Raw genomic sequence first — 13,269 nt, 5'->3', positions numbered from 1 at the left:
AAAAAAAAAAGGAAAGGGAACAACAAACAGTCAAAGTCATCAGAACCGGAGATTCTGTTCCGAGAGCTGAGTTTACGCAGTGGGGGCCGGGGTGTCCGTGGGGCACTGGCGGGTCAGGGGTTCTTGGGGGGGGGGGGTGGGTACTGGGACAAAGTCCCCGTGGCCGTCTGAGTGACAACACAGAGCCGGACTCCAGACAGACTCAGGAATGCAGGTGTCAACCTGGGGGGCTCGGCACCCAGGAACAGTAGCCGGCCAGGAAAGAAAGCGAGTGCGGGGGACTCGCGAGGAGAAACCGTGCCGCGCCTTCTCGGGGCAGAAGCACGGCGGCCGGCTGCCGGGACGCTCCTGGAGGGACGCGGGCGCCGGCCACGGGGCAGGACTCAGGTAACAGACCAAGGCCCTGAGGTTGAGAAGTCACGCAGTGAACAGTGACCTCGGGAGCAAGGCCCCGACGGCCACGCCCGGGCCCGGGGCAGCAGCGAGCTGCCCGCGGGGGACAGCGGGCTGGCTCCCAGGGGCCCGGGGAGCCCCGCCCGCACTCCCGGGAACTCGGTCACTCACCCCAACGTCCCTGAGCCCAGCAGGCGGCAGGCTCCGACCCGAGGGGCCCCTCTCGCCACCCTGGGAAGCTGCTGGGTGCGGCTGAGCGGCGCCAGGGCTGCCCCGGGCCAGCCCAGGTGCTGTCTGCGACTGAGGCACGGGGCTGGACGAAAGGCACCGTCAACGGCAGCGGAAGTGTCGGGGTGGCTCTGACCCCCGCCCAGCTCGGCCGCTCGGCCTGAGACTGTCCCTTGGCCCCCAGCTCCCCCCGAGCACGGGAACGCCCCAAGAGCCAGCTAGGACGGGGCTCGCCCTGGAGGGCACGCCCCGGGCCCCTGCATGCCAGGAGCAGGTAGCAACACCCCACGGGTGGCAGGAGAGCCGGCCCTGCTGGACACCACTCTGCAGCCGGGGGGGCCCAGGGCTGACCGACACGGCTCCAATCCCCACCTCCTCGCCAGCTGTGCAAGGGTGACGCGGGTCAGTGATAAACGACCCCTCCGAATTCTAAGCACTTTCCAGGACACGGACAGACCCCCAGAGCCCTAATACGGCTCTGTCTGCGGCTAACGCTCTCTAGGGCTGCCCTGGGAGATGCTGGACACAGGGCCTGGGCCGGGGGTACCTGCCAGGCACGCGCCCCAAATGCGCCATCTCACAGCTACAGTATTATTCCAAAAGCAACGTGCACAGCCAAGTAGGACTGTTATCAAAGGGACGTTTCCTTCAAACCAAAATTCCGCAGTAGTTCGAAATCCCTTCATTATTGTAACTACCAAAATTCATAAAAAGAAAATCACATAAAGCAACCTGGGGCACTGCCCCCTCACCGAGACGGTGTGAGAGCCCTGTCCCGCCGCCCGGTGTGCTCTCAGCGTGGCCAGAATCGGTGCCAGCGCAAGCAGAGAACCCAGCACGTCTGGCCAGCTCGGCCACCCTCGATGGCACCCTGGGACTCCTGACATCGGTCCTGACGGGAGCGTCTCTGAGGGGAGCCGGGCGCCGTGCCGTGCGCCTTCTTCAGAGATGCTCACCACACGTGCATGCGGGACAGGCGGCCACCAGGTCCCCAGAGCCTGTGCAGGGCCCGAGCTCACCTGCACAGTGACCGCCGGGGCCTGTCCTCCTCCTTCCTTCCTCCTGACCGCCCGGGCGTCGGCTTCCGGGGGCCGAGACAGCCCGCCCAGAGCAACGTCTGCACGCGGGATTCTCCTGTCCTGTTCTAAGGAAAACGCGGGCGCCGTCCCAGCACAGAGCGACCCATCACGGCAGTAAGAAGGCAGAGCGGAGGCTTCGCAGAACGGCAGGTGGGGTCCCCTGCTGGACGAGGCCCGGCCAGGAGGGACGACGTCCCCTGCTGCGGCCCTCCTCGTGTGCCTGGGCTCTCACCCACGGCTTCCCTACTAAGAAACACCGACCGCGAGGCCAGTTGGGCATCTGGGCGTCCGCCGCGTCCTAAGGCGACCCTGTCAGCTCGGGGCTGACGTTCCGAGCCAGCCGCCCTCACCTGCCGCTACCCGAGCCCGTGGGCCTCTGGCTCGGCTCACTGTCCGTCGGTCCTCCTTCCTGCCAACCGTCCAGCAGAGGGCGGGCGGCCAGCGTCCCGGGGACTGGGGTTTCACCTTACGGGGCCCCGGGGACGGCGCTGGCACAGGGCCTTTCCACGCTGCTGAGTGCCCGACACTTCCTGGCCAGCCCCTGGGGAGCGTGGCTGGACCCGGGGCTGTCTCTGCGTGGCTACCTGCGCGGGGCACAACAAAGCTGCTCTCACCCAAGCATCAAGTCTTCCCGGATCGGGACCAACAAGCCCCGCCAGACCCAGCAGAGTGCCCGGGTCTACACAGCGTGTCTGGGTCAGAAAGTGGCACTCCGAGGGCGAGAACCACTACCCACCCGACCCAGGCTCCTGGGGAAACCAAGGCAGGGCACAGACCACCCCTCCCCTGGGGAGAGACAGCCCAGGAAAAAGCAGAGCCCACCGTCACCGGTGTGAGGGCGGAAACCCCCGAGGCCGCAAGGGGGCTGCAGCGGGGCCCGGGTGGAGAGCGGAGGCCAGGAGGGCGGGGACGCGACGGGAAGGCCTGGGAACGGGCCGGGGCCTGGAGAGTCGGGCAGACAGGACCACGCTCCCAACGGCGGGGAGGGCAGAAGCAGCTGAGAACACGCGGGGCAGAGAACTGCGTTTCCCACGAGCAGGAAAGGCGCAGGGAGGGGAGCCAGAGCCAGCTTCCGAGGCGGGGGGAAGGTCACCATCGAAGACGGGGTCGGCAATCCTGCAGGCCAGGAGTGTGGGTCGGGGGCCTCCCCGCGGGGGCCTCGGGCACACATGACGCCGCACGGTCCCGGGAACTCCCCGCAGGGACCCCCTGCTCAGCCTGTCCTCACTTAACTTCGCGGGTGCAAACAGGCCGGGAGGGGATCCACTTGGCCACGGCCCGCCCGGTACCGCCAAAGCGCCTGCCCCGTCTCCGCCACTCGCGCCCTACCGAACCCCTCCCGAGGGCCCCGAGTCACGCTGCACCCGCCAACCCCGGCCCTAACCCCACTCCAGTGGGGGCCAGTCCGGGCTGCCCGCATCAGCGCCCCCTGCCCCCGCACACACCCCACACTCAGCCAGGGCCGGCCGAGGGGCTCGGTTCCCCTCACACGCCGGTCTCGGCGGTGGCAGCCCCTGGGATGCCCCGGGGGAGACCCCACGCAGGCGCGAGCCAGGGAGAGCGCGCAGGCCGCACGGCGCCCATCAGACTCCACTGTCTCTCTCCGCCCAGCCACAGGAGTGACAAGAGTGCCGGGAGGCTGTCTGCGGGCTGCTGTCCTGAGGGTCCCGTCGGGAGGAGTGAGACCCCCAGGGCCGCAGAGCTCGCTCCTGGGCTCACAGCGGCCCTCTTCCCTAAGGCGCGAACGCCTCCACCACGCCCGCGGTCTGCAAACAGAACCGACATCGCGAGCCACGGGGGCTAAACGTCACCCCCAGCGGGCGACACTACCACAGTCACCCAAGGGAGCTGCCACGACAGTGCGCCTCCGGCCCAAAGCTCGAGGACTCGGGGACACGGTAACGACAGTGGCGGCCATCCCCTGGAGAGCAAACCCACCTGCTGGCCCGGCTCCAGCCCGGACAGGGCTTTCTCTGCGTCCACTCCGCGAGACACAGTGGGGTGGCAGACTCCCCTTTCGTCACGGGACGAGACTGGCAGCACGCACTGGGGCCATTTCCGAAGCGGGGGAAGCTAGGGCTGCGGAGAGCACTGAAACACGAGTCTTCCTCAGCTCCCCGGGAGAGACAACACGCAGAACAGAGCCGAAAGGACGAGGGACGCTCCTGGCTGAGTCCTTCACCTGCCCGCCCGGCTGCGCAGACACGTCACGGGGTGGCGGGTCCCAGCAGAAAGGCAGCAACCGCGCGGCACCTGCGGAGAGTTCCTGTAAGGCGGTGCAGCGACCACGCAGCACCGGTCACCAGGGAAGGTCCAGCAAGGCCCCGTCGGGCTCCCAGCGTCCTCCAGGAGTGCAGAGAGGAGGGCTCAGGGCTAAGCCTAAGGAGGGGTAGAGGGGCTGGGGGGGGAGAAGCAGGGAGAGACGGAGAGAGAAGAGGGGGACTAGGAGGAGGACGGATAAGGCGCAGAGAGTGCGAGAGAGGGAGAAAGGGACAGAGTGAAAGTGTGCGGGGCAGGGGAGAGGGGGAGAGAGCGCAGCCCGGCAGGTGCGCGGCCGAGCGCCCACCTCTGCACCCCGGCCCGCAGGAGTGGCCCCGGGAGCACCGTCGGGGAGGCTCGGGGAGGCGCCCCAAGGCCGGCAGCAGGGACGGGCCACCCGACAGGCGCCCCAGCCAGGTGGGCGAGTGGCCCCCGGGGCCCCGCAGGACGGTGAGCGCGGGCGCAGCGCGGGGGGCCTTCCCGGCGGGTCGGGGTGGCGTGCAGGAGGGGTGCAGGGAGGGGTGCGGGGAGGGGTGCGGGCGGGGGGCCAGGCCGGGCGTCCCCGGCGGGGCGGCGAGCGCGCGCGGGGCTGGCGGCCCCCGGGGGTGGGCGCGCGCCAACTCCGGGGAAGTTGGCCCCGAGGGGCCCGCCCGCGCCGCCGCCAACTTGCCGCGGGTCCCGGCGCCGGGCCGGGCGGGCGCGCAGGCCGCGCGGGCCCCGGCGCCTCCCGCGCGCGGCGGGCAACAAAGGCGGCGGCGCGGGCGGGCGGGCCGGGCGGCGGCGGGGCGGGCAGGGCGGAAGCAGGCCCCGGCCCCGGCCCCGCGCCCCCGGCCCGCGCCGCCGCCGCCCGCGCCCCCGCCCGCCGCGCCCCCCCCCCGGCACGCGCCGCCGGCCCCTCGCTCACCCGCGGCCGCTCCGCTCCCCGCCGGCGCTCCCGGGGCGCGGCCGGCCCCGCCGCCTGCACGAGGGCCGCCTCGCCCGAGCGGCAGCGCCTGCGACCAGCCCGGCCGGCCGCCGCGCCCACCACTCGGCCCGCGGCGCAGGCGGCCGTGAGCGCGGGGGGCGGGCCGGGCGGGCCGGCGGGCGGGGCGCCGGCGTGCGCGGGGCGGCGGCAACGTGAAGGGCGGGGCGCCCGCGCGGGGCGGGGCTTCCTCGAGGGGCGGGGCGTCCGCGCGGGGCGGGGCGTCCGCGTGAGGGGCGGGGCTTCTCCTCCGCGCGGGGCCGGGGTTTCTTTCTGCGTGGAGGCCGGGTTCCCGCTTGCTCGGGGACGGGGGTGTCCGCACGGGGCTGGGGCGCCAGCGTGTGCGGAGCAGTGGCAAAGCGGGGCGGGGAGTGCGCGTGGGGGCGGGGCGTCCTCGCGGGGCGGGGCATCAGCGTGAGGGGCGGGGCGTCCACGCGTAGGCGGGACATCAGCGTGAGCGGCGGGACGCCAGCGCGGGGGCGGGGAGTCAGCGCGGGGACCAGGTGGACCGGCCGGGGCCCCAGCGTGAGCGGTTAGCGTCAGCGTGAGGGGCGGGGCGCCGGCGTGAGGGTCGGGGCGTCATCACGGGGGCGGGGCGTCAGCGCCGGGCCGGCCGGGCCGGGGCAGCAGGGGGTCAGCGCGCACCGCGGAGCGTCAGCGTGAGGGGCGGGGCGTAATTGTGGGAGGGACCAAAAAGCTGTGGCGGGGGTGACGTGAGCGTGAGGGGCGTGGTGTGAGAGCCAGGGGCGTGGCCTAGGAGCGGCTGTGAACGTAGGAGGCGGGGCGTGATCGGAGGCGGGGCCGAGAAGCTGCTGTAAACGCGGGGCCGTGACGGCAGCGTAGGGGCGTGGTGTGAGAGTGAGGAGCGGCTGTGACGTGTAGGCGGGGCGTGTCAGAGGGCGGGGCTTGTGGGGCCACTGTGCGCGTGATAGGCGGGGCGTGATTGGGGGCGGGGCGTGAGAAGCGGCTGTGAGCGTGATAGGCGGGGAGTGATCGGGGGCGGGGCCTGAAAGTGGCTGGGGAGGAGAGACGGTGTGGTCGGGAGCGTGGGGGCAACGTCACGTGCTGGGGGACGGCCTGGGACGCGGATGATTGGGATTCGGGGGCGTCCTGAGCTGGTGGGAGTTGATGTGTGAGCTGGGGTGGGGGCAGGGAACTGTCGAAAAGGGTAGCGGGGGTCATCGGGGTCGTCATCGCTTGGGGGCGGGGGCGCTGTGCTCGCGGAGTGGAGCTGGTGGGGTCCGGACGGGAGGTTTGGGGTCCCGCGGGGCGCGGCTCTGCCCGAGCCTGTGGCCCAGCCCTTGCCTGCCTCTGTCTGCAGGACCTGGGCGCTCGACAGGCCCCCCGAGCCCGCTGCGGTGACCCCCGGCCGGTCCCCGCGGGGAGGGGAGCCCCAGGACGGCCCGCCCCGGCTTCGTCACCGAAAGTGCTTTTAAAAACCCGACTCCTTGTTTCAAGCCGTCTCCTTGAACACTGCGTGCCGGTGGCGTTTGTTCAGGGGCTGGACCGGTTCCCTGTGCTAAGCGGGATGGGGTTCCAAGGTGGGGCGATGCAGAGTTGCGTAACTTCTTTCTTTAGAAATGGGCTCAACTTCCTCCTAAGGGAAAATAGAGACAGCAGATTGATTTTCTTTGTTTGCTTTTTGTTTGTGGGCTTCCTCCTGGCCCTGTGCTCAGGGATCACTCCTGTCTAAGCCCAGGAAACCGTGTTGATTTTATTTTTCAGCACGCATTTGGGAACGCCAGGGCCTCGCGCCTGTGCGTTAGAGTCGCACCCCGAGCCCCAGGCAGTGCGGACCTTTGGAAAGTGGAAACCAAGCAGGTAGGGAGGGGAAAGTCTTAGAGTGGTTCAGCAATGAATTTTTATCTGTACTATGAGTATATATGGGCTGGAGGGATAGCACAGCGGGTAGGGCGTTTGCCTTGCATGTGGCCGACCCGGGTTGGATCCTCCGCCCCTCTCCGAGAGCCCGGCAAGGTACTGAGAGTATCTCCCCATGCAGGGCCTGGCAAGCTACCCGTGGCGTGTTTGATATGCCAAAAAGCAGTAACAAGTCTCACAATGGAGACATTACTGGTGCCCACTCGAGCAAATTGATGAACAACGAGCAAGGGGATGACAGTGATACAGTGATCCTATGAGTATATCCGTAAAAACTGTTACTTAAAAAGGAGAATCAAGCAGAGGGACTGGAGAGAGCATTTGCCTTGCACTCTGCTGACCGGGGCTCCGGCCCTGGCATCCCATATGGTCCCCCAAGCGCATTAGGAGAGATCCCTGAGTACCTCCAGGACTGGCCCCAAATCAAAAACCAAACAAAATTCAAGCAGTATGTGCTAATTCCTACGAATCGCTCGCCCCGCTGCCTCAAACATGTAAGTGTGGTGCATCACAGCTTTTCCTTCAGTGAGCAAACCTCTGCTGTTACTAACTTGTTTGCAGTGCAACTTCATTCCTAAGTATCGCAGTGAATGTGCCCTGAAAGAGAATGCCTAGGGGCCGGAGCGATAGCACAGCGGGTAGGGCGTTTGCCTTGCACGCGGCCGACCCGAGTTTGAGCCCCGGCATCCCATATGGTCCCCCAAGCACTGCCAGGAGTAACCCCTGAGCATCGCTGGGTGTGACCCAAAAAGCAAAAAAAAAAAAAAGAGAGAGAATGCCTAGAGAGGGCGGGGCTGATGGCAGTGTGCCAGCATTCAAAAATAATGATAAGGCACAATTTCCAACCAGACACACAGTACAAGGTGAGGCTGCGCCTTGTATGCGGTGGGCCTGGGCTCAGTCTCGGGAACCCCATGTGATTCCCTGAGCCCCTACCACTACCAAGAGTGACCCCTGAGCACAGCCAGCATAGCCCCCTGCATGCAGAGGCCCACTAGTGGGGTAGAGAGTGCAGGGGTTAAGGCACCTGCCTTGCGTGTGGCTGACCCTGGTTCTACTGTCACCTCCACCTGTGGCCCCTGAGCACTGAGCCTGGGCATCTTCCCACACTCCCTTCTCTCCTGCAGGAGAGCTGCTGGGATACGCCGTGAGGCCCCCAGCCTGATGATAAGGCAAGCGGTGGGCAGAGCAGCCCCGGCCCTGACTCTGAGTTCCCCTGAGTGGTACTGGCCTCACGGGGCAGTTGTCAGCGGTGTGTGCCCTTCACCCAACTGCCTGGTGGTAACCAGAGTTTCTGCGTGCATCAAAGATGGAAGAGGTTGTGAAGGCTCCTCAAGGAAAGCAAAAAATCCATTGAAGTTGGCGATGCCAGTGATTGTTGGTAGTATTGGGTGACGTATCTCTCATGGGCCAGGCGTTACATGTGCATTCCCTTTCACCGGCACAATAGTCTCTGTATAGGATCAGACTTCTCACCATCCCCCAGTTACAGATGAGGAAACTCACGCCTCTTGTGTACTGAATAGTAAGTAGCTCCGCAAGCCATACAGGTCCTTGGAGCAGAGACTTAGTCTGAGATTCCTACAACTCTAGAATCTGAGCTCTTAACTGCAAAACATATATATATATATTATATTTATATATATATGTGTGTGTGTGTGTGTGTGTGTGATAAATCGTGTGTTTTTGCAGCTAGAGTTGGGCCACTGCCTGCAGTGCCCCAGAGGCCACCCCTGACTCTGCTCAGGGGACTACATGAGGGCTAAGATCAAGCCAGGGCGGGCCACGTGCAGGGCGAGCCCCTTCTCCCTCTGCTGTCTCGCTGGCGGTGATGAGATTAAGGCAGCAAGATCTCTGGTATAGCGACTCCTGGGTGCAGACAGACCATCTGAGTCTCCACACCTGACCGAATTCCAGCGCCCCTTGGCTGTAGACACATCCCGCCCTCGCAGCTGCCCCGGGTTGCCTTTGACCCTCCGCCTCTGGGACATGTTCCCTTTGCCTGCACCCAGAGGACCGAGAGATCCATCCAAGGCTGAAACCACTGGCTGGATTTTTGAGCAAGACGCCGGCGCTTAAACAAGCAGCACAGAGATGGAGGGTGAGTGAGAAGCGGGAAGAAAGGAGCCAGACCCTCCCCTTGCAGTGTCTGAACCAGGCACCTGGGCCCAGCCCTTGGGACCAAGCCTGCTAAGGCACCGTGTGGCTCGAGGTCTTCAGACCTGCTGCCGGCAACCACAAGCCTGTCTGGTAGAGCAACTTTCTCAGTGATGGTGAGGTTGGGCGGGGTGGTCGTACGCTGGGTAGGGAGGGACCTTCCCTGGTCACCGCATATGGTCTCCGAGCCTGCCGGGAGGAAGCCCTGAGCAACACTGGGTGTGGCCCCAAGATAAACAAAAGCAGGTGATGTCAGGGATCCCTAAGAAAGTTTGTCCTGGGGGCCAGCGTACAGCCGGCACCCCAAATGGTCTCCTGAGCACTGCTGGCACTAGGTGTGACCCAAAAACCAAATAAAATAAAATAAATTTCATTCTCTTCGAGGACCTGAGAGGAATAACCTAGAAGGACCTTCCCTGGTCCTCAGCACACTCAGAGCAGATGAGAAAACAGTTGGACATTTCCATTTTACAGAAGAGGAAGGCATCTCCGAGATCACGCCCCTGTGCTAACGTTCAAAGGAGCTAAGTCAGGACTAGAATTGCCAGGCCCTACCTTTGAGTTGATTTCCAATATCAAACACTTGCCCCTCTCCGAAGGGGATGGGAGTCGTGCCCTTGAGAAAACTGGGCAGTAAGATGTGTGCTGAAAGTAGACTATAAACCAAACATGGTGGCCACTTACTACTTGTAATGCAGACCATAGCACCCAAAAAGAGAGAGAGGAAAAGGAAGTGTGCCTGCCACAGAGGTGGGGGGTGGATAGGGTGGGGATAACGGGAGGGCTACTGGGAACATTGGTGGTAGAGAATGGGCATGGGTGGAGGGATGGGTACTCAATCATTGGATGACTGAAACATAATCACGAAAGTTTGTAAGTCTGTAACTGTATCTGGTGATTCATTAAAAATTATTTTTAAAAGAAATTTAAAAAAATAAACAAATTGGCCACAAATATATTCAGCTTCACGGGGAATGGAAAGTTACAAAACAAACCTTTTAGCACAATCTCTTTAATTTATTGAATAATTTAATTTAAAAAAATCGGGGAGCAGTAGAATGGGATCCAGCAGGCAGGCTCCTGGCTGAGTCCTGGCATTGCAGACACATCCTCCATGTCCCGGGTCCCCTCTGAGCATCAGGACAGAGCTCCCCAGAGGGCGGAAGTCAACCCTTTCGCCTCCTGCTGTCCTGCCTGCCTCCTCTAGGGAGCGCTGTCTAGCTCACTCCCCTAGATGATGTTCTTTCCCTGCTGCTCAGAATGGGACCTTGCAGCACCGCCAAAACAGAGCCCCGGCAGCCGAGAACCCCCACACTCCACAGTCCCCGCCTTGCCCCTGGCCGGACCCCACTCCACTTGAGCCTCATTCCAAAAATCAATCTATTGGAAAATGCAGATCTACTGGTTTTGTGACTGAAATCTCCAGGCTTTCACAGAGCCAGGACGGGCCACCTCCTCCATCTCCCTGCCCGTCCAGAAGCCCCCACGGTGACGCACGCGCCCTGAAGCTGCCACCCGGCTAAGTATTTAACTCCAGCTGTCTCACCCCACTAATAAATTTGGACTCGTGACTGCATGCGTGGCCACGTGACATCTCAGACTACAACAGTGACAAGCCAGGAGCAGCCCAGCGGATTGGGTGGGGTGTAATGGGGAAGGCAACCGATCTCGATGCAGTACAAACACAGTAGGCTTAACCGTGACATCCCAGGGCTCAGTGGCTCCACAGTGAGGTACGGCAGTCTCCACCAACTTTCATGTTAGGAAACATTTTAAAAATTATTCTTTTGGCAAATAATAGCAAGCAATGTAAATCACTGAGGGCCTGCTACGGGGCAGGCTTAAGGGGTGGTCGGGAAAGTCGGGAGTAACGGTGGTGAGATTGGTGCTGGAACATTGACTGTCCGTAACAAATCATTGTTAACAACTTTGTAATCTGCAGTGCTTATATGATGTGTAAGGGGGAAATAAATTTTTTTTAAAAATTTAAGAAGAATAGGAGTTTGTTGAGGATGGGCTCTCTGCAGAGGCATGGCAGGGGCATGACGGGGTCTTGTGCCGGGAGAGACGGGAGTGCTCTGGGGGAGGGGGGCATCAGGGAGGGGGGCACGAGGGAGGGGAGGGCAGGTGGCTGGACACACCCTGGGGGCATGCGCCACAAAAGCCGAGCTCAGGGCATCCCAGGGCGGCAGCCCACATCACCATGGGAGAGGCCGGGAGGCCGCCTCACCTGGGACCCTCTGCCCACACCGTCCATCCTCCAGGACTGGGCTGAGTCCTGCTGGGTGAGCGCCCACTGGCGGGCCCCACCGGCGGGCCGGAGGGATGTAGAGATGCTGTGGCACCGATGATCGCGCCCCGCGCAGGTCACGAGGGCTGAGTCCCACCCGCCTTCTGCCCGGAGCGTAAACCGGGGGCTGCTTTCCTGCTCGGTGGCCCCCTCTGGCCTCACGCCACTGCTCCTCACTGTCCGCCGAGAGCCTCGCCGGCTGCCGCCTCCCCTGCCTGCCTCTGCCCCTGCTCTCCCTCTCGCCTCGGCTGTTCCCGGGGCCCGAACCTCTTCCCGTCTCCATCAGCATCTGCCCGTCGAAGTCAGGAAACCCCTCCGGAACCCACCTGGCCTGCCCGTCTCCGGGTCTCATCCCGGCCTCGAGTGGCCTCAGTCTCCCCCTGCTCCGAGTCCCGAGGCTCCCTCTCAGGCCTGCCTCCGTTTCTCAGGTCCCGCGTCAGCACCCTGAGGAAGATCTTTCCTACCGCAGGGGTGCAGAGCTGTCTGGGGAGGGAGCAGACACAGCCCCCCTCCCTCCACCCAGTTGGGAACAGCCAGAGCTGAGCGAGCTTTTAAATTCTTCTGAAGAGCTGCTTAAGGGGTGTGTGTCTGTGTGTCTGTGTGTCTGTGTGTCTGTGTGTCTGTGTGTCTGTGTGTCTGTGTGAGCGTGCGCGCACTCTTCGTACCTTGAGACAAGGCCCCGCTCTCCAGATGGTCCTGTTAAGGGGGACCCATGGGTGCTGTCTTGCTTTCTGCCCGCAGGGCAAATTATAACAAAATTATCATTTTGTATAAATTTTTATATAAATATATAATACATAAATATATTACATATAAATATAAATAAATATATTACATATAAATATAAATAAATGTATAAGCATATTTGTATAAATGTATTTTATATTGATTTTATAAAGCCTGGAAAGACCCTGCCTCCGTGGAAAGGCCCGTGAGCATCCGTATGGAGGTTTGAGGCAGCCTGCAGGAAGGAGATGCTTCAGCCAGACCCCATTCCCGGCTCAGCGGGGAGCGGCGCTTCAGGCCCCGGGGGCTCCTGTACTGAGAGCACGGAGAGAAACACCTCACACCTCCTTCTGGCCAACCCCTGCCCTCCCAGGCCCGGCCTCCTGCCTGCTCAGGGGTCTTCCTTGATACGAGGAATCCTGCTGATGTGGAGCCAAAAACATATCTGCAAGTACGCACTATTATCAAGTGTCCGTGGCAAACGTTCACCTTGGGAACCGGAGAAGGAATGTTCTAGAAACTACCAGGGAATGCAGTTCCTCTCGTTAGCTCAAGAGTGGAAGCACGAACTGGAATTCTTTCCCACAAGGAGCAGAAAGTAGCCCTCAGCCAGCGCTGGGGCTCCGAGAACGCCCTTCCTGGTGGGATGTAAGCCTCTTCCACAGACTCCCCTCTCTGCGACAGACAGAGTGACCGGGAGCTCCCTGAATTCTGCTAGAAACAGGGTCGATGTTTGCAAGAAAGGTAAACTAAGTAAGGGCTGGAGCAATAGCACAGTGGGGAGGGTATTCGCCTTGCATGTGGCCGACCCGGGTTTGATCCCCAGCATCCCATAGGGTCCCCCAAGCACTGCCAGGAGTAATTCCTGAGTGCATGAGCCAGGAGTGACCCCTGAGCATCACTGGGTGTGACTCAAAGAGCAAAATATAAATAAAATTTTTTTCCTTTTTTTTATTGTTGTTTTTGTTGTTGTTATTTGGGGTTTTCGAGCCACATCCTGCAGTGCTCAGAGCTGACTCCTGGTTCTGTGCTCAGGGATCACTGCTGGCAGGCATGGCGGGTCATATGGGGTACTAGGGATCGAACTCGGGCTGGCTTAGCACCTACTCGCTGCATCTCTCAGGCTCCAGAAACAGGCGGCCTTGTACCTCTGTTGCAAACTACGGACACCCAAAAGGAGAGAGAACAAAGGGGAATGCCCTGCCGCAGAGGCAGGGTGGGGTGGTGGGGGGTGGGGCAGGGGTGGTGGGAGGGATACTGGGATCATTGGTGGAGGAGAATGGGCACTGGTGGAG

The 13,269-nt window shown here is 62.5% G+C and overlaps 1 protein-coding gene and 1 long non-coding RNA gene across 5 annotated transcripts in view; one reads left to right on the top strand and one right to left on the bottom strand.

The window, feature by feature from the left end:
* Positions 1-4,991, bottom strand: part of SOCS6 (suppressor of cytokine signaling 6) — a 29,281-nt gene extending 24,290 nt beyond the window's left edge. For both annotated transcript variants that reach the window (XM_055126643.1, XM_055126644.1), the window contains exons 1-2: positions 4,864-4,991; positions 3,639-3,953 (exon numbers count right to left, since the gene is read on the bottom strand). The gene's annotated coding sequence lies outside the window, so the exon portion shown is untranslated. The remainder of the gene's footprint in view (positions 1-3,638; positions 3,954-4,863) is intronic.
* A 978-nt stretch (positions 4,992-5,969) lies between these two features.
* LOC129402061 (uncharacterized) lies at positions 5,970-12,929 on the top strand. 3 transcript variants are annotated; one of them, XR_008628530.1, is made up of 5 exons: positions 5,970-6,052; positions 6,646-6,741; positions 7,929-8,326; positions 8,494-8,902; positions 12,148-12,929. It is a non-coding gene; the product is annotated as an uncharacterized LOC129402061 (long non-coding RNA). The 3 variants fall into 3 exon arrangements; XR_008628529.1 differs by adding an exon at positions 6,242-6,461 and having other exon boundaries at positions 5,971-6,052; positions 7,929-8,902; XR_008628528.1 differs by having other exon boundaries at positions 7,929-8,902.
* The last annotated feature ends 340 nt before the right edge of the window (positions 12,930-13,269 follow it).

The sequence above is a fragment of the Sorex araneus genome, chromosome 2 (genome assembly GCF_027595985.1).
Source record: "Sorex araneus isolate mSorAra2 chromosome 2, mSorAra2.pri, whole genome shotgun sequence".
Classification (NCBI taxonomy): Eukaryota; Metazoa; Chordata; class Mammalia; order Eulipotyphla; family Soricidae; genus Sorex; species Sorex araneus.
The sequence above is the reverse complement of the archived record's forward strand: the minus strand, read 5'-3'. Positions and strand labels throughout refer to the sequence as shown.